The following is a 21,466-nucleotide window of genomic DNA, read 5'->3' on the forward strand; positions in this document are numbered from 1 at the left end:
GTCCCAACATCACTAACCACCCATCCCAACACCAAGCCCTGCATGCAACAACAAAGCATGGACACCCATCACTAAAGCATGCCAATGCACATACCCATACAACCCCCTAAACCATCATCACACAAGGTCCCACACAGGAATGCAAGCACTGGGGTGCACAGTCACCCACCCATTGCACACCATGCCACACACAGATGTAATAACCATCCTTTTATACCCCTGCAGGACCCCTACCCAATGTCACCAGACAGGAGGGTCCACACATGTCCACACCACCAACAGAAGAGGCCCACAGTGATGACAGCAGCTCTGTCCAACTGGATCTAGATGACCAGCCCGGACCATCAGGGACCTCGGGACAGTCGGTTCCCCTCACCCAGTCACAGGCCACCACAGACCTTCCCCCTCTGGAAACACCAGCACAGCACCCACCCAGCGGGCCCATACCTCCGTCCCCAGAACACGTCAATCAGCTGTGTGTCCACCACTACAGGGAACCCAGGCTAACCCACCACCCCAACAACAACAGGGACCTGGGGGCAGTGGCAGTGGGCACATGGTCCAGGGGACGGAGGCTCAGGAACACAGGGGAACTGGGAGGGCTGCTGTGCGACAGGGGGCGGACAGGCCAAGGGAACCCACTCTCCACGAGGCCCTCTCCTCCATCATGGAAGCCTACCACCACTCCCAGGAGACGATTGCAAAGGTACTGGACAAGTTTCAGGAGACCCAGCGCCTACAGGAGGAACAGTATATGGGCTTCAGGGAGGGACTCAGAACCATCAGCTCCACCCTGGGCTCCATCGTAGGGGTGCTGAAGGAACTTGTGAACATCAGGAGAGACACTGTGGCACTACAAGGGGCCCCTGACACTAGCATGGACGATGAACTGCCCACCACCTCCGCCGGCGCTAGTGGACAGGACACCCTGCCACAGGACCACCACATCAGCACCCCACCCCCTGCAGAGGGAGAACCACCCCGCAAACGGTCCCTGAGATCCAGGGACAAGAAAGAGCACGATGCCAAGACCCCCGCCAAGAAATGAGACCACCCTGATTGTCATCCTACTGTCCCACTTTGTCACCCTGTCCATACTTAAACTGCCCCAGCTCCACTTCCTATGCCCATATGGGCAATGCACCTGTGAGACTAATAGACTGAACTGTGCCATGGACATTCCTCCGCCATCACCCCTCACCATTTCACTACCCCCTCCAATATTGAGCACGTAAATAAACACACTTAAAGCACAAAACAATCTGGAGTCTGTCTGTGATTTCAAAATAGTGTATTAGCAATTACAGTGACAAAATGCTCTTTCAATTGTAATGTCAACATACCTATGTCGCACAGCTCTAGTCCATGAGGAATATAAGCAGATGTCACACAGCGGGACCCAGATTTGTGAAATCGTAAGGGAAAGTGACAACTCAGTGACCATGCACTGGGTGAAAACGACAGACAGTAGAGAGGCAGTAGTGTTTAAGTACATGTAGTAGGCTGGTCTGTATTCTTACCTGTGTTTCACTGGAAATATTGCTGGATCACTGAGTCCCTGTTGTTCATGTCTTCTTCCTCTGCTTCCTTGTCTTCACTGTCCACGGGCACAACACCGCCATCTGGACCATCCTCCTGCAGAAAAGGCACCTGTTGTCGCAATGCCAAGTAGTGAAGCATACAACAGGCCACAATGATCTGGCACAACTTCTTTGGTGAGTAGAATAGGGATCCACCTGTCATATGGAGGCACCGGAACCTGGCCTTCAGGAGGCCGAAGGTCCACTCGATCACCCTCCTAGTTCGCCCATGGGCCTCATTGTAGCGTTCCTCTGCCCTTGTCCTGGAATTCCTCACTGGGGTCAGTAGCCGTGACAGGTTGGGGTAACCAGAGTCACCTGCAAATGGCGAGGGACAACTGTTAGACACGCACTAACCTGTAGGGATATCCCCAGACAACCATTCCCACTGTCTTGCTTCCAGGTGCTCACCTAATAGCCACACACGGTGCATCTGGAGTTGACCCATCACATAAGGGAAGCTGCTATTCCACATGATGTAGGCGTCATGCACTGAGCCAGGGAACATGGCATTCACATGGGAGATGTACTGGTCGGCCAAACATACCATCTGTACATTCATGGAATGATAACTCTTCTGGTTCCTGTACACCTGTTTACTCCTGTGGTCTGGCTCCAACTGGGTTCACAGTTCCTGGATTGTGGCACGGTCAAGCCTATATGTGATAATCACATGTCGCTCCTCCATTGTAGACAGGTCCAACAAAGGTAGGTGCACCAGAGGATGCCGCCATCTCCTCACTTGTCCCAGAGGACGGAGCCTATGAAGGACAACAGCGAGCACAGAGTCAAACAACTCAGAGGTATGTACCCACAGTTTACACAGAACACCATTCATACACAAAAGGTGGCCTGTATGTGCATTGAGTCTAGGCCTAGATATGTGTGACGCAGTTGAAAATGAAGCCATGTGGGCCCCTGAAATGGCGGCTGCCTGACCTGTAAAGTGGGACAATGGGATGTGAGGTAACTGTGCTGGCGTTGTACACCGTCGCGGTAGGCGGTCAAAGACTGCGGCGCAATGCTGCATTGGTTAACATTGGACCCTATGGGTCCCAGGAGCCAATGACGATGTACGCCGGCAGTGACGGTACGCACCGCCTCAGACGTAGCCGCCATTTTCTATCTGTTCAATCATTCAGTACCTGATCTTCGACAGGAGAGGACCTACACTGCAACTGCTGCTGTGACCTCGGTCTGGAAAAGACAATGGCTCGAGTGTCTGGGGAAAGAGCCCCTGCCTTCACATTGGAGGAGTTGGAGAAACTCGTGGGTGGGGTCCTCACCCAGTACAAGCTACTCTACGGTCCTCCAGACAAACAGGTAAGTACAGAGGGAGCATGTTGTATGGGCTATGCCTGTGTGGAGAGGGCTGGATGTAAGAAGGAAGGAGGGAGAGTGCTGCATGCATGAAAGACGGTGAATGTATGTGCCACATGGCAAGGGTAGGGATGGGGGCCAATCAGTTTGACGGTGCAGTTGGTAATAACTTCTCTTTTTCCCCTGTACATTTCATGTAGGTCAGCGCCCACCAGAAAAAACATATTTCGCGTGCCATCGCCAAGGACGTCCGGGCCCTGGGGGTCTATCACAGACGGAGCACCCACTGCTGGAAAAGATCGGAGGACATTCGCCGCTGGAGCAAGAAGACGGCGGAGGCTCAGCTGGGGATGGCCTCCCAATGTGGGAGGGGTGCCCGTCACACCATGACCCCCCTGATGTTCAGGATCCTGGCGGTGGCCTGCCCAGAGTTGGATGTGCGCTTGTGGGCATCACAGAAGCCACAAGGGGGTGAGTACACTCGCATTCTGCTGACTTTGCGCGCAGTGGAGGTGTCTGGGTGGGGGAGGTGGGCTGTGGGTGTCCCTAGGCCAGGGCGAGTTCCGTGGGCAAGGCCCCTCCGTAAGGCAGGCCATGTGGCACCCCACCCCACCTCTGTAGAGTGCCAGGTACACCTAGTCATGCCCCTGTGTCATCTATGTGTGCAGATGTCATCCACAGCCTTGTAGGCCATTTCCCAGGAATTGAACAGTGGAGCCCAAGAGCGCGGTGTAGTGCAGGGGGCTTCTGTGTCTGTCGTGTCCACCAACGGTAACGGTAATGCATGCACTCAACATGTCTTTCTTCTGTCATCCCCCACTTTTTGTGGTCTCCCTGTTCTTGTGTGCATTAGCATCATGAGGCGGAGGAGCAGTGGCACCGGAGCACCAGGGGGCCGCACCCCACATGGCCATGAAGGGCCACACTACGGACTCGGACTTCACCAGTGGGACGGAGGGCAAGGAGAGCTCCACGGCGGGGACAGGAGCTGACACCAGTGACACAGACTCGTCCTCTGATGGGAGCTCCCTTGTGGTGGTGGCAACATCTGTGCCACCCCCATCTACAGGTACAGCCGCCACCCCCCCTTCCAGCACCGCCCTCCCAGCAGCCCCTCAGCCTTCGCCCCGTGCCCGCTCACCCGGGAGGGTGAACATCACCTTGGCCCCAGGCACCTCAGGCCCTGCTCCAGTCACCCCTGCTGCCCTCAGTGAGGAGGCCATTGACCTCCTCAGGTCCCTCACTGTTGGTCAGTCTACCATTTTGAAAGCCATCCAGGGTGTAGAAAGGCAGTTGCAACAAACAAATGCATTCCTGGAGAGCATTCATTCTGGTCAGGCAGCCCTTCAGCGAGCTTTTCAGACTCTGGCCTCAGCACTAATGGCAGCCATTGTCCCTGTGTCTAGCCTCCCCCCTCCAACTTCCTCCAACCCGACCCAATCCCCTGTACCTCAGCCTATCCCAAGCACACCTACAGACCAGCATGCACACACGTCAACACTAAGGGAAGCTCAGGCAAACATAAGCACCACACATCCCACAAGCGCTCACGCAAGCATCACACACATGCAGACACACCAACATCCACTGCCTCCTCTGTGTCCCCCTCATCTCCCTCCTCCCTCCCAGTCTCGTCTACACCCACACCTGCATGCACTACCTCTACAGCCACTATGTCCCTCTCCAGCACACCCACCACCACACCAGCTCACGTGCAGTCACCACCCCAATACCATTCACAGGTCTCCTGTGTCCTCTCCGAGTGTGTCTGTGACGCCCCTTCCCAAGATACAGAAACGCAGGCACACAGCCACCCAACAGCCATCCACCTCACGACAGCCTCCAGCGCATGCACCTTCACCCAAAGTCAGCAAACGTACACCTCCTACAACCACCACCTCTTCCTCCATTCCCAAACCCCCTCCAGCTACCCGTCCCAGTGTGTCCAAAAAACTTTTCCTGTCCAACCTTGACCTCTTTCCCACACCTCCCCCACCCCGTCCGTCTCCTAGGTCCCGAACTAGCACCTCAGCCACAACATCTCCAGGGACCCGTGGTGCCTGTAGTCACCGGAATCTGGAGTGCACCGGCCACTAGGGCAGCCAGTGTAGCTCGGAGCCACAGCACATACAGTCCCCCACCTGTGAAGTATCAGAAGTTGGCCAGTGCCCGGCAGGAAAGGGGGAAGTATCCAGCCACCAAAGCCGCTCCCAGGGGTCCCACTGGGAGTGTGGAGTCAGCTGTGACACCTTCCAAGGTGGGGAAGGGCAACAAGAAACCCAGCAAGTCTGGGAAGAGCAGCACGTCCGAGAAGACCGCCATCATCCCCGCTGCCCAGGAGGCCACCTCCAGCACAAGCCCAGCTGCCCAGGACAGGACTGCCAGCACAAGCCCAGCTGCCCAGGACAGGACCGCCAGCACAAGCCCACCTGCCCAGGAGAGGCCCGCCAGCACCAGCCCAGCTGCCCAGGACAGGACTGCCAGCACAAGCCCACCTTCCCAGGAGGGGCCCGCCAGCACCAGCCCACATGCCCAGGAGGGGCCTTCCAGCACCAGCCCACCTGCCCAGGAGGCCACCACCAGCACAAGCCCCTCTGGGCCATGAAGGACTGCCAGCAAAAGCCCCGCTGGGCCATGAAGGACCGCCAGCAAAAGACCCGCTGGGCCATGAAGGACCGCCAGCAGCTGAGTCCCTGCTATGGAGACCGCCGCCTCAAGCACCGCTGAACAGGGCACCACCATCCCAAATACCACTGAACAGGGCACCGCCATCTCAAACACCGCTGAACAGGGCACCACCAAGTCAAGCACCACTGAACAGGGCACCGCCATCTCAAACACCGCTGAACAGGGCACCGCCATCTCAAGCACCGCTGAACAGGGCACCGCCATCTCAAACACCGCTGAACAGGGCACCGCTGTCTCAAGCACCGCTGGCCCATGAGCGGCAAGGGCACTGACGCAACTGAGTCCGTCACGGGGTGAATGATGCACTCTTAGCACCAAGCCACCTCCAGAACCAGTGGAGACTGTCATCCACTGCCTCTGTCCTTAGCAGGATGAAGCACTCTGGGCACCGTGCCCCCTCCAGAACCAGTGGAGAGATCCATCCACTACCTCTGTACTTAGCAGGATGAAGCACTCTGGGCACCATGCCCCCTCCAGAACCAGTGGAGACTGTGATCCACTACCTCTGTCCTTAGCAGAATGAAGCACTCTGGGCATCATGCCCCCTCCAGAACCAGTGGAGAGATCCATCCACTACCTCTGTCCTTACCAGGTTGAAGCACTCTGGGCACAATGCCCCCTCCAGAACCAGTGGAGACTGTTATCCACTTGAGAGACTGTGACTTTGCACTCCCCAGTATATGGCAGTGGGAAACCCACCCACTGTAGAGACTTGTGAGACTGTGGCTTTGCACTCCCCAGGATATGGCAGTGGGCAACCCACCCACTGTAGAGACTTGAGAGACTGTGGCTTTGCACTCCCCAGGATTGAACAGTGGGCAAACCACCCACTGTAGAAACTTGAGAGACTGTGGCTTTGCACTCCCCAGGATATGGCAGTGGGCAACCCACCCACTGTAGAGACTTGTGAGACTGTGGCTTTGCACTCCCCAGGATATGGCAGTGGGCAACCCACGCACTGTAGAGACTTGAGAGACTGTGGCTTTGCACTCCCCAGGATTGAACAGTGGGCAAACCACCCACTGTAGAGACTTGAGAGACTGTGGCTTTGCACTCCCCAGGATATGGCAGTGGGCAACCCACCCACTGTAGAGACTTGTGAGACTGTGGCTTTGCACTCCCCAGGATATGGCAGTGGGCATGTGGCCCCCTTGTGGATTTGGCGTCGTGCATTCAAGCGGCTGAGGTGCCCCCCCTTTCCCTCCCCCTGAGGTGCCTGTTTAGTTGCTCTCTGATGCCCCTTCAATGTTCTCTCCGTCATGGTCGGGGACCTTGTGTGGGCCTCGCCCATGCCGTGTAGGCCCAGTGTTCCACGGACTTAAATGGAGCACTACCTGGACTACTATGCGTGGTATATATTTTGTACATGGTGTATATATATCTTTCTGCCTACTTGCTTTTAATATATTACAATGGTTACACTCATTTTCTATTGTCTTTGCATTCTTCCGGAGGGTTTGGGGGGTGTAACTGTGATGTATTGATATGCATTAGTGTGTTGTAGTGGGTGAGGGTGGGGGTGGGGGTGTTGCGTGTGTGTGCCACTGTTTTTTTCCCCCCTCCCCTGTATCGTAGGTGCAGTACTCACCGCGGTCTTCGCTGCCGGCATTCGTGCTCCTGGTGGAGGAGCAGGAAGACTATTGCTTGTGGAATTTGGAGTTCCGGATCCATGGCATCCTCGTTCCTCGTAGGGTGTGTAGAGGTGAGCGTTTTTCCTTCGGGATTCCTGTTTCCGCCATGTTTTTATCCGCGGTGAATCCGCCCCGGAAAAGGTGGCGGATTGGCCTGTCATAATAGTGTGGGCGGTACATTGTCTCCCGCCTGTCTATTGGCGGTGACCGTTGCGCTGTTTGTTTGTACCGCCGTGGCGGTCGGAGTGTTAAAGTGGCTGTCTTTGTTGGCGGTTTCCGCCACAGTCTTAATTGCAATTTTTTTTACCGCTGGCCTGTTGGCGGTCTTACCGCCGCTTTAACACCGACCGCCAGGGTTGTAATGACCACCTTAATGTCATAGGCGGTCATTCTGACCGCGGCGGGCGGCGGTAGCCGCCCACCATGCGGTCACCGCCATTTGGCCGCTCCACGGTCAAAAGACCGCGGAGGCCATTCTGGCTTTCCCGCTGGGCCGGCGGGCGCCCGCCAAAGGAGCGCCCGCCGGCCCAGCGGGAAAGGCCCTGCAACATAGAAGCCGGCTCCGAATGGAGCCGGCGGTGTTGCAGGGGTGCGACGGGTGCAGTGGCCAGTGGCATGGGCAGTGCAGGGGCCCCCAGGGGCCCCACGACACCCGTTCCCGCCATCCTGTTCCTGGCGGTAAAAGCCGCCAGAAACAGGGTGGCGGGAAGGGGGTCGGAATCTCCATGGCGGCGCTGCTTGCAGCGCCGCCATGGAGATTCAGCCCAGACATGGGAAATCCGGCGGGAAACCGCCGGATCCCCTTTTCTGACCGCGGCTTTACCGCCGCGGTCAGAATGGGCAGGGAAGCACCGCCAGCCTGTTGGCGGTGCTTCCGTGGTCCTCCACCCTGGCGAATGTCCATCCAAAAATTAATACGGGAGATTTATACACTCAGTCCTGCCATATATATGCAGTGATTAAAGTTCTGTTCCTATAAATGAAAAAAAAGAAAGGTGTTTCATATCTAGGTTCGAAGTTAATACATTTTGGTTGAAACCCACCCTCAGTGATACATGATCGATGTGGATATTATTGCATGTGGCTATTTTAGGTAAACTAACAATATTTCACCAAAGTATAGGCAAAAAATAATAGCCACCAAAAATATATGGCATTTGTCTGTTTTTCTCAATCAAAATCTTGAGCTCTCACACTTAGGATTGTTTCAACTGCAAGATATGAATCTTTGCAGAGTCAAGTAGGTCAGTGAGACATTGCTTATGTACATAACTGACTTTAACCCACAAGTCGGATTATACAATCATTTTCCACAAAACACCCATACACTTACACACCTTCTTTCAACCATTTCACCATGATGGATATTTGTCAAATGGCTTGAATCTTATTAGTCTAAATTTGATTCAGTGCATATCCCTTAAATATTGCCATGCGTTTGAATTAATTTATCATCTGTCACATGAATGGCAAACTATAAACGAAAATATACACATTAAAATGTACTAATTTAAAAGATGTATTAACACAAAATTCAATTATTACACATTTCAATTCCCTTCTAACAATGAAATGTAAAAAAGGATCCCACCTGCTAAATTCACATTAACAAGAATAGCTTCTGAGTCCCAATTGAGCAGATTTTATCTGAAACAATGGCTATTTAGTGCAACTGTCAAGCCCACCAGATAAAACCAGAAGCACTAAATTGAATGTTTATGTTTTTTTCTGCCTTTACAAAAATACAGTGCTTCGTTGCGTGGGAATTAAATAGACATTCCTTTGTCTTAAATGAAGCTTTCCTAAAGTAAAGGTTGGTGAACATAAGAACATTCCTTTTATCATTAATCACAGTGTGATCATCACAGAACAGTAAACTACACTAAGCCCTTCATAGAATACCTCAGCGCCCATACTGATCCATAATCTCTCTCCAAACGACAAATGATGCAGGGCTATCAAGCGAGCCACACAAATAAAGTGTATCTCTTTCAGAGCACTTGCTTCTGATATGGATCTGAATACCTACCAGGTAACTGTCAAAGGTCTCGCACCGATCATGTTAAGACAGTCAAGATGTGTTTTTGATCTGAAAGAATTACAGCTGTATGGTATCTGAGATGTCTTTATTCATTTATGGATGCAGCAGATTTCCCAAAAAAACATATTGTTTCAACACTCAATTTTTTATTGTCAATTTTAAATTGTATCTTTAGTGTATAGTCTTCCCGCTGGTACAATTTACATTTGGTTTCATTGAGCTTTAGATATTTAGGGCTAGATTTACTAAGGGCCTACATTTCCATTATGTGATATTTACTAGGCCATGCAAAGCCACCTTGTATGCCTCTGTGTGGCTTAGTAAAGCCAGAGTAACACAAGATAGCGAAAATCACTGCTTTGCATTGCTGTGCTTTGGGAAGGCGTTCCATTGGTGGAGTGTGGATGCTCCCAAGTATCCACCTATGGATTATGGTACATTCTCAGGTTTACCAAAAATAGTAAGCCTTGGAATGCATCAAAATGCTATGCCATCCCAACAGAGGCATAAGGATGAGAAATATTTTTACTTCTCCTTGTTATTCCCTCTTTCTATGTGTGCTGCATTCTGCAGTACACATAGAAAGAAGAAAATGCCTCTTGGCATTGTTTTTGTGCAGGAAAGTGTTTACTCCTGCACAAAAAACCCTGCCTGTTGGGCAAGCACCCTTGCCCCTTAACGTAGGCTGCCCACAGTGCGCCAGCACAAAGAGAGAGACCATAAATGTGTCATATCTAAGCTTTATTCCTGCTCCCTCCATTTGACGCTGCGCAACACATTGTCTTGGTGCTTTGCGTTGTGTCAAAAGTAATTAAATCTATCCCTTAGTTTTATAGTAGAATGAGGCATGGGAATTGGCTTATTTTCATCTATGTGATAGTCGGCAATACTGTGTCAGGTCGAATAACATGCCAATAACAAAATATTGAATAATTCAGTAATCATTAGGTTAACTTTTCTTACTTCCTTATTCACTCTTATATCGGAAGTATTCAATTCATAAAAGTTTATTCTGCTAAAATGTAGCTATAAAAGGTACATAAATGATAAAAATAAACATAAACAAAAAAGCACAAGATAAATAAATACATACCCAAAGCGACATTAGCATCGGCACAGTGCAATCCAATGTCTGCTATTAGCATCGGCACAGTGCAATCCAATGTCTGCTGACCGTGACAGGCAACGTGGCAACCTAAAAGTGGGTGATCTGGTCAAAATACAACAACCACTATATTCTCCCCGAAGTTCAAGTTCACCTTAAGCCAACTCCAACAACCAGATACAGACTACAATTGAAACACTTCCGAAGGTATAGGGGCTAATATTACAACTAGCCCTCCATCGATTTCCTGCATATCACAGATGCTTTAGGAAAAGACCAAACACCAAAAGAAACATCGAGGCTGCTTAGGAGTTGTAGACAGAGCAGCGCATCCCTGCACTTCCCGAGCCTCAGAGTTTTTAAAACTGGCTTAATAAATAGCTCAAAAGAAAGGTTATACAATTTACAAAGAAGCGTGAATTGCATCAAAGTTTGCTCCAACAGCCCATCACAGGGGCGCGCCGATACCAACGTTGACATAAAACCATAGGTACATGAAAAACTAAAATCCTGCCACACGGTGCCAGCCCTAAAGCAGAAAAGTAAAGATCTCTCAACGTGAGAGAGCTAGGGTTAAATACGGTGTGGGATCCGCTGGTACAAAGATGATATTGTAATCTTTAATGGATTTTTTTTTAAATCAATTTGCAGTCTCTGCAAATAGCACTCAGAAGCACAGCTTCACCAATGTCTTATTGGCCCTTTTAAATTAGAAGGTGCAACAGATATGCCGGGTAGAATCAATGTATATGGATTTTTTTTACCATAAACCAACCAGGGAATTGAGAGGCCCTTATCCAAATGAAGGCAATATAAAAGCATATCCCTATTAAAAACTAACCTCATTATTGACCCCGGTGCTGATCCAGAGTAAAAGAGGGACCAACTTAGCTTTGTCAAATAATGCTTGAGGTATAGCTCTGAATGAATAATGAAGTGAGAGCTCATGGGAGGAAGATGGAGGAGCTGCCTACAAATGAAGTTTTCCTCAATCTGCAAGGAAGTGACATTATGGGGGTCATTACAACCCTGGCGGACGGTGTTAAAGCAGCGGTAAGACCGCAAACAGGCCGGCGGAAAAAAAATGGGAATTATGACCGTGGCGAAAACCGCCAACAAAGATAGCCACTTTAACACTTCGACCGCCACGGCGGTACAGACAAACAGCTTGGCGGTCACCGCCAACAGACAGGCAGAAGACAAAGTACTGCCCACAGTATTACAACCTACCAATCCGCCACCTTTTCCGGGGCGGATTCACCGTGGATAAAAACACAGAGGAAACAGCCATTTCAAAGGGAAACCGCTCACCTTTATACACTCCACAAAGAAGGAGGACACCATGGAACCGATACTCCAAATACCCCCTGCATCAGTCTTCCTGCTCCTGTACGACCATCATCAACGCCGGTGCCGAAAACAACGGTGAGTACTGCACCTACGACATTCGGGAGGGGGAGGCAAAAGTCAGGGACACACGCACACAACACCCCCACCCCCACCAGACCCTCACCCACTACAACACACACACAAATGCATATCCAAACATTACAGTAACAACCCCCAAACCCCCCGGAAGAATGCAAAGACAAAACAAAATGAGTGCAACCATTGTAATATATCAAAATACAGTAACCAAATATATCCAGATAAATATACACATTCAACAAAATATACATCACGATTAGTAGTGAGGTAATGCACCATTCAATGTCCGGGGCCCAAAATGCATGGGCGAGGCCCACATCAGATACCTGATCAAAACGGAGAGAACACTGCTGGGGCATCAGATAGAAATACAACAGGCACCTCAGGGGGAAGGGAAGGGGGGGCACCCACGCCAGATCCACGAGGGGGCTCCATGCCCATTGATGTATCCTGGGGAGTGCAAAGCCACAGTCTCTCAAGCCTCTACAGTGGGTGGTTTGCCCACTGTACCATCCTGGGGAGTGCAAAGCCACAGTCTCTCAAGTCTTTACAGTGGGTGGTTTGCCCACTGTTCAATCCTGAGGAGTGCAAAGCCACAGTCTCTCAAGTCTCTACAGTGGGTGGGTTGCCCACTGTACCATCCTGGGGAGTGCAAAGCCACAGTCTCACAATTCTCTACAGTGGGTGGTTTGCCCACTGTTCAATCCTAGGGAGTGCAAGGCCACAGTCTCTCAAGTCTCTACAGTGGGTGGTTTGCCCACTGTTCAATCCTGGGGAGTGCAAAGCCACAGTCTCTCAAGTCTATACAGAGGGTGGTTTGCCCACTGTTCAATCCTGGGGAGTGCAAAGCCACAGTCTCTCAAGTCTCTACAGTGGGTGGGTTACCCACTGTACCATCCTGGGGAGTGCAAAGCCACAGTCTCACAAGTCTCTACAGTGGGTGGTTTGCACACTGTTCAATCCTGGGGAGTGCAAAGCCACAGTCTCTCAAGTCTCTACAGTGGGTGGTTTGCCCACTGTTCAATCCTGGGGAGTGAAAAGCGGAGTTCAAAGCCACAGTCTCTCAAGTCTCTACAGTGGGTGGTTTGCCCACTGTTCAATCCTGGGGAGTGCAAAGCCACAGTCTCACAAGTCTCTACAGTGGGTGGTTTGCCCACTGTTCAATCCTGGGGAGTGCAAAGCCACAGTCTCACAAATCTCTACAGTGGGTGGTTTGCCCACTTTACCATCCTGGGGAGTGCAAAGCCACAGTCTCGCAAGTCTCTACAATGGGTGGTTTGCCCACTTTACCATCCTGGGGAGTGCAAAGCCACAGTCTCACAAGTCTCTACAGTGGGTGGTTTGCCCACTTTACCATCCTGGGGAGTGCAAAGCCACAGTCTCTCAAGTGGATAACAGTCTCCACTGGTTCAGGAGGGGGACTGGTGCCCAGAGTGCTTCATCCTGTTAAGGACTGACTGAGTGGATGCTGTTCTCCACTGGTTCTGGAGGGGGACTGGTGCCCAGAGTGCTTCATCCTGTTAAGGACAGATGGAGTGGATGCTGTTCTCCACTGGTTCTGGAGGGGGACTGGTGCCCAGAGTGCTTCATCCTGTTAAGGACAGACGGAGAGGATGCTGTTCTCCACTGGTTCTGGAGGGGGACTGGTGTCCAGAGTGCTTCATTCCTGTTAAGGACAGACAGAGTGGATGCTGTTCTCCACTGGTTCTGGAGGAGGACTGGTGCCCAGAGTGCTTCATCCTGTTAAGGACAGACGGAGTGGATGCAGTTCTCCACTGGTTCTGGAGGGGGACTGGTGCCCAGAGTGCTTCATCCTGTTAAGGACAGACGGAGTGGATGCTGTTCTTCACTGGTTCTGGAGGGGGACTGGTGCCCAGAGTGCATCACTCTCCCGTGACGGTCCCAGTTCCGTCACTGCCCCTGCCGCACATGGGCTACCGGTGCTTGACTTTGCAGTTTCTGACCTGTTCAGCGGTGCTTGCCATGGTGGTCTGTACCCTGTTCAGCGGTGCTTGCCCTGTTCAACGGTGCTTGCCCTGTTCAGCGGTGCTTGCCATGGCGGTCTTTGCCCTGTTCAGCAGTGCTTGCCCATGTTCAGCGGTGCTTGCCATGGGCGTCTTTGCCCTGTTCAGCAGTACTTGCCCTGTTCAGCGGTGCTTGCCCTGTTCAGCGGTGCTTGCCATGGCAGTCTTTGCCCTGTTCAGCGGTGCTTGCCCTGTTCAGCGGTGCTTGCCATGGCGGTCTTTGACCTGTTCAGCGGTTCTTTGCCCTGTTCAGCGGTGGTTGCCCTGTTCAGCGGTGTTTGCCATGGCGGTCTTTGCCCTGTTAAGCGGTGCTTGCCCTGTTCAGCGGTGCTTGACTTTGCAGTTCCTGACCTGTTCAGCAGTGCTTGCCATGGCGGTCTTTGCCCTGTTCAGCGGTGCTTGCCCTGTTCAGCGGTGCTTGCCATGGCGGTCCTTCATTGCCCAGCTGGGCTGGGGCTGGTGGTCCTTCATTGCCCAGCGGGGCTGTGGCTGCTGGGCCCTCCTGGTCACTGACTCTGGCGGTGGCCTCCTGACCAGTGACGATGAGGCTGCCCTCCTGGGCACTGACTCTGGCGGTGGCCTCCTGGCCACTGAGGATCGGGCTGTCCTCCTGGGCACTGACTCTGGCGGTGGCCTCCTGGCCAGTGACGATGGGGCTGCCGGTGGCCTCCTGGGCAGCGGGGATGATGGCGGTCTTCTCCGCCGTGCTGCTCTTCCCAGACTTTGGCAATTTCTTCTGCCCCTTCCCCACCTTGGGAGGAGTCACAGCTGAGTGGACATTCCCCCCGGGACCCTTGTGAGCGGCTTTGCCGGCTGGAGTCATCCTCCTATCCCGCCGGGCACTGTCCAACTTCTGGTGCTTCACGGGGGGGACTGGCTGTGCTGTGGCTCCATGTCACACTGGCTGCCCTGGTGCCCGGTGCACTCCACATACCTCTAACAGGCACCACTGGTACCGGCAATTTTTGGGCTGAGGTGCTAGTACGGGACCTATGAATTAGAGGGGGGGGTGCTGGGAAAGAGGTCAAGCTTGCTCAGGAAACGTTTCTTAGGAACACTGGGACGGGTAGCTGGAGGGGGTCTGGGACTGGAGGAAGAGGAGGTGGTTGTAGGAGGTGTAACTTTTATGGCTTTGGGTGCAGGTGCATGCGCTGGAGGCTGTCGTGAGGTGGATGGCTGTTGGGTGGGTGGGTGTGTGCCTGCGTTTGTGTACTTTGGGAGGGGGCGTCACAGACACACTGGGAGAGGACACAGGGGACGTGTAAATGGTAGTGGGGGTGGTGAGTGCTGGTGAGCGGGGTGTGGTGGTGGGTGTGCTGGTGCGGGACCTAGTGGCTGTAGTAGTAGTGCATGCAGGTGAGAGTGTAGACGACACTGGGAGGGAGGAGGGAGATGACGAGGAGGGGGACACAGTGGAGGCAGTGGATGTTGCTGTGTCTGTATGTGTGTGATGCTTGCATGAGTGCCTGTGGGATATGTGATGCTTATGTTTGCCTGAGCTTCCCTTGTGTGTTGAGGTGTGTGCAGTCTGGTCTGATGGTGTGCTTGGGATAGGCTGGGGTACAGGGGATTGGGTCTGGTTGGAGGAAGTTGGAAGGGGGAGGCTAGAGACAGGGACAATGGCTGCCATCAGTGCTGAGGCCAGAGATTGCAGGGTTCGATGAAGGGCAGCCTGACCAGAATGAATACCCTCCAGGAATGCATTTGTGTGTTGCAATTCCCTTTCTACACCCTGGATGGCATTCAAAATGGTAGACTGCCCAACAGTGAGTGACCTGAGGAGGTCAATGGCCTCCTCACTGAGGGCAGCAGAGGTGACAGGGGCAGGGGCTGAGGTGCCTGGGGCGAAGGTGATGCCCACCCTCCTGGGTAAGCGGGCACGGGGCAATGGCTGAGGGGCTGCTGGGAGAGCAGTGCTGGGAGGCACAAGGGAGCTCCCATCGGAGTACGAGTCCGTGTCGCTGGTTGCTGATCCTGTGACCGCTGTGAAGCTCCCCTCGCCCTCCGTCCCACTGGTGCATTCAGAGTCCGTGGTGTGGCCCTCCTTGGCCATGTGGGATGTAGCTCCCTCGAGCTCCGGTGCCACTGTACCTCCGCCTGATGATGCTGATGCACACAAGAACAGGGAGAGCACAAAAAGGGGGGGAACGAAAGAAGAAAGACAGGTTGAGTGCATGGATTACCGCTACCGTTGACGAACGATACAGACACAGCAGCCCCCTGCACTACGCCGCGCTGTTGGGCTCTACAGATGCAGTTCCTGGGATATGGCCTACATGGCTATGGGGGACATCAGCACACATAGATGACACAGGGGCATGTATACATGTACTTGGCACTCTACAGAGGTGGGGAGGAGTGCCACATGGCCTGCATTACGGAGGGGCCTAGCTTACAGAACTCGCCCTGGCCTAGGGAAACCCACAGCCCTCCTCCCCCACTCAGACACCTTCACTGCGCGCAAAGTCCACAGAATGATGTTGTACTCACCCCCCTTGTGTCTGCTGTGATGCCCTCAAGCGCCCATCCAACTCAGGGTAGGCCACCGCCAGGACCCGGAACATCAGAGGGGTCATGGTGCGAGGGGCACCCCTCCCACGTTGGGAGGCCATCCCCAGCTGAGCCTCCGCCGTTTTCTTGCTCCAGCGGCAAATGTCCTCCCATCCTTTATGGCAGTGGGTGCTCCGTCTCTGGTGGACCCCCAGGGTCCGGGCATCCTTGGTGATGGCACGCCAAATATCCTTCTTCTGGTGGGCGCTGACCTACATGACATGTACAGCGGAAGAAGAGAAGTCATTACCAACTGCACCGTCAAAGTGAGTGGCCCACATCCCTACCCTTGCCATGTGGCACATGCATTCACAGTCCTTCATGCATGCAGAACTCTGCCCCCTTCCTTCTTACAACCAGCCCTCTCCACACAGGCATAGCCCATACAACTTGCTCCCTGTGTACTCACCTGTTGGTCTGGAGGACCGTAGAGTATTGTGTACTGGGGGAGGACCCCGTCCACGAGCTTCTCCAACTCCTGTGCAGTGAAGTCAGGGGCCCTTTCCCCAGACGCATGAGCCATTGTCTCTTCCAGACCGAGGTCACAGCAGCACTTGCAGTGTAGGTCCTCTCCTGTCAAAGATCAGGTATTGAGTGATTCAACAGATAGAAAATGGCGGTCACGTCTGCGGCGGTGCGTATCATCACCGCCGGCGCACTTCGTCATTGGCTCCTGGGACCCATAGGGTCCAATGTTAACCAATGCAGCATTGCGCAGCGGTCTTCGGCAGCCTACCGCGACGGTGTACAACGCCAGCGCAGTTACCTCACATCCCATTGTCCCAGTTTAGAGGTCAGGCAGCCGCCATTTCAGGGGCCCACATGGCTTCATTTTCAACTGCGTCACACATACTTAGGCCTGGACTCAACACACATACAGACAACGTTTTGGATTATGTTTCGTGTTCTGTGTAGACTGTGGGTACATACCTCTGAGTTGTTTGACTCTGTGGTCGCTGTTGTCCTTCCTAGGCACCGTCAGCTGGGACATGTGAGGAGATGGCGGAATCCTCCGGTGTACCGACCACTGGTGGACCTGTTGACAATGGAGGAGCGACATTTAATCATCACCTACAGGTTTGACCGTGCCACAATCCAGGAACTGTATACCCAGTTGGAGCCTGACCGGATGTCAGCTATCCGCCATCCCACAGGGATCCCCCCTCAAGTGCAGGTGCTATCAGTGCTCCATTTCCTTGCAAGTGGGTCTTTTCAAACAACTGTGGCCATGGCATCAGGGATGTCCCAGCCTATGTTTTCCAACGTGTTGTCCAGAGTGTTGTCTGCCCTGCTGAAACACATGCAGAGCTACATCGTTTTCCCTCAGGTGGAGGATTTGGCTACAGTTAAAGGTGACTTCTATGCCTTTTGACATATCCCTAACATCATAGATGCCATTGATGCGACCCATGTAGCTCTGGTCCCCCCCCACAGGAGTGAACAGGTGTACAGGAACCGGAAGAGTTATCATTCCATGAATGTACAGATGGTATGTTTGGCAGACCAGTACATCTCCCAGGTAAATGCTATGTTCCCTGGCTCAGTGCATGATGCCTACATCCTGCGGAATAGCAGCAACCCTTATGTGATGGGTCAACTCCAGAGGCACCGTGTGTGGCTATTAGGGGACTCTGGTTACCATAACCTGTCATGGCTACTGACCCCAGTGAGGAATCCCAGGACCAGGGCAGAGGAACTGTACAATGAGGCACATGGGCAGACTAGGAGGGTGATCGAACGCACCTTCGGCCTCCTGAAGGCCAGGTTCAGGTGCCTCCATATGACAGATGGTTCCCTGTTCTACTCACCAAGGAAGGTGTGCCAGATCATCATTGCCTGCTGTATGCTTCACAATCTGGCTTTGCGACGTCAGGTGCCTTTTCTGCAGGAGGATGGTCCAGATGATGGTGTTGTGGCAGCTGTGGAGCCTGTGGACAGTGATGAGGAGGAAGCAGAGGAAGAAGACATTGACAACAGGGACTCAGTTATCCAGCAATATGTCCAGTGACACACAGGTGAGAACACATTCCTGCCTACTACAATTACTTTCCCACTTCTACCTCTATCCTGTCTGTCAATTTCAACCGGTATATGGTAACTGAGTTGTACATTTCCATTACAGTTTCACAGGTGTAGTTACCAACGTGTGTCATCTGCTTACATTCCTCATGGACTTGAGATGTGTGACATAGGTATGTTGACATTACATTTGAGAACGGATTTTGTCACTCATTGCTAAAACACATTTTCAAAATCACAGACTGACTCCTGATTGTTTTGTGGTTCAAGGGTGTTTATTGAAGTGCTAAATATTGGAGGGGGGTGGTAAAATGGTGAGGGGTGATGGTGGAGGAATGTCCATGGCAGAGTCCAGTCTATTAGTCTCACAGGTGCACTGCCCATATGGGCATAGGAAGTGGAGCTGGGGCAGTTCCAATATGGACAGGGTTACAAAGTGGGACAGTGGGATGACAATCAGGGTGGTCTCATTTCTTGGTGGGGGTCTTGCCATCGTGCTCTGTCCTGTTCCTGGATCTCAGGGACCGCTTGCGGGGTGGTTCTCCATCTGCAGGGGGTGGGGTGCTGGTGTGGTGGTCCTGTGGCGGGGCGTCCTGTCCACTAGCACCGGCGGAGGTGGTGGGCAGTTCTTCGTCCATGGTAGTTTCAGGGGCCCCTTGGAGTGCCACAGTGGCCCCCCTGGTGTTCAGTATCTCCTTCAGCACCCCTACGATGGAGCCCAGGGTGGAGCTGATGGTTCTGAGTTCCTCCCTGAAGCCCAAATACTGTTCCTCCTGCAGGCGCTGGGTCTCCTGAAACTTGGCCAGGACCGTAGCCATCGTCTCCTGGGAGTGGTGGTAGGCTCCCATGATGGAGGAGAGGGCCTCGTGGAGAGTGGGTTCCCTAGGCCTGTCCGCCCCTGTCGCACAGCAGCCCTCCCAGTTCCCCTGTGTTCCTGTGCCTCTGTCCCCTGGACCGTGTGCCCACTACCACTGCCCCCAGGTCCCTGTTGTTGTTGGGGTGGTGGGTTATCCTGGGTTCCCTGTACTGGTGGACACACAGCTGATTGACGTGTCCTGGGTACGGAGGTATGGGCCCGCAGGGTGTGTGCTGTGCTGGTGTTACCAGAGGGTGGAAGGTCTGTGATGGCCTGTGACTGGGTGTGGGGAACCGACTGTCCCCAGGCCACGATGGTTCGGGCTGGTCATCTGGATCCAGTTGGCCAGAGCTGCTGTCATCACTGTGGGCCTCTTCTGTGGGTGGGGTAGAGATGTATGGACCCTCCTGTCTGGTGACGTTGGGTAGTGGTCCTTCAGAGGTGTAAAAGCATGATTATTGCATCTGTGTGTGTCATAGTGTACAATGGGTGGGTGAGCGTGTACCACTGTGCTAGCATTCCTGTGTGGGGGCTTGTGTGATAATGGTTAGGGGGGTGTTATGGGTATGTGCAGTGGGCATGCTTTAGTGAGGGGTGTCCATGCTTTGTTGTGTCATGCAGGGCTTGGTGTTGGGATGGGTGGTTTGTGTTATTAGTACATATGTGAGGAGTTGGAGTGATAGGCGTGGGGGTGAGGGAGGGGGTCTGTGATGGCATGCAGGTAGGGTGGGGGATATGATAGTTAAGATTTGACTTACCAGAGTCCATTCCTCCACCGACTCCTCTGAGGCCCTCAGGATGCATAATGGTCAAGACCTGCTCCTCCCATGTTGTCAGTTGTGGGGGAAGAGGTAGGGGTCCGCACCAGTCCGCTGTACCACGATGTTGTGCCTGGAGACCACGGAAGGCACCTTCCTCCGTAGGTCATTCCACCTCTTCCTGATGTCCTCCCTATTTCTTGGGTGCTGTCCCACTGCATTGACCCTGTCGACTATTCTTCGCCATAGCTCCATCTTCCTAGCTATGGAGGTGTGCTGCACCTGTGATCCAAATAGTTGTGGCTCTACCCGTAGGATTTCCTCCACCATGACCCTGAGCTCCTCCTCCGAGAACCTGGGGTGTCTTTGCCGTTCCATGGGGTGGTGTAGGTGATGTGTGGGGTGGTGTATGTGGTGATGAGTGTGGTGATGTGTAGTGGTGTGTTGTGTGAAGTGCGTGGATGTAGTGTGGGTGATGTTGTTGTGTGCCTCTGTGTGGTGGGGTTGTCTATGCTATGCAGTCTCTCTGGCCTTCGTCAAAATTTTTGGTCGTAGGGGTTAGTGGGTGATGTGGGTGTGTGTTTAATATAGTAGTGATTGTGTGGGAGTGGTGTTTGTATGTGTATCAGGTGTGTGTATTTCGAATTGTCCAATGTGGCGGTGTTTTGGAGATGTGTGTGTATTTTGAGCGCGTTGGTGTGTACCGCCAATGGAATACAGCGGTTGAAAGACCGCCACGTGGATTCTTGGGTCATGATAGCATGGGCGTGTTTCTGTTGGCGTGACGGTGGAGGATTTTTTTTCGCCAGTTTATCAGTGACCTTTGGTTTGGCGGACTTGTGTGGGTGTCTGAATTTCGGCAGATTCCGAGATGTGGGTCATAATAGTTGTGGCAGATTTCCGCGGCCGCGGCGGTGTATTGGTGGTCTTCTGCACGGTGGTAAGCGGCTTTTACCACCAATGTTGTAATGACCCCCTATTTCCCCAGCACCATATAACACATCCAAAACACACTGAGCATTGTAAATATTCAGGAAGGGTGAAACTGTCCCCTTACCTTCAGCCTGAGGCATATTAAATAGTGCTCCATCTGATCTGCTGAGCTTCACATGCGAACAACTGATCTGGGATTGCAATGGCTTGTGGTGTTAAAAACTACCCCCAAATAGTAATGGTCAGTCAAGAGCTTGTCCCCTCACCATTCATTCGAATATTTCTTTTTGCCTGCCAGCATGCCTTAATATGTGACCAAAGGCAGCTGGTAATTTTAGGAGGGAGGGGGGCGGGCTTGAGGCACACTCACACTCACACATTCAAACATACACACACGCACCAAACATTCATTTAAAACACACACACACACACTTACCTTCAGCTTGGAGGACCTAGGAGGGTTGGGACTGCTGCCTCTCCTCACTGGCTGACCTAGGAAGGCAGCAGTCCCAACTTCATCACAAAGTGGGATG

This window comes from Pleurodeles waltl, chromosome 10 (assembly GCF_031143425.1).
Source record: "Pleurodeles waltl isolate 20211129_DDA chromosome 10, aPleWal1.hap1.20221129, whole genome shotgun sequence".
NCBI lineage: Eukaryota > Metazoa > Chordata > Amphibia > Caudata > Salamandridae > Pleurodeles > Pleurodeles waltl.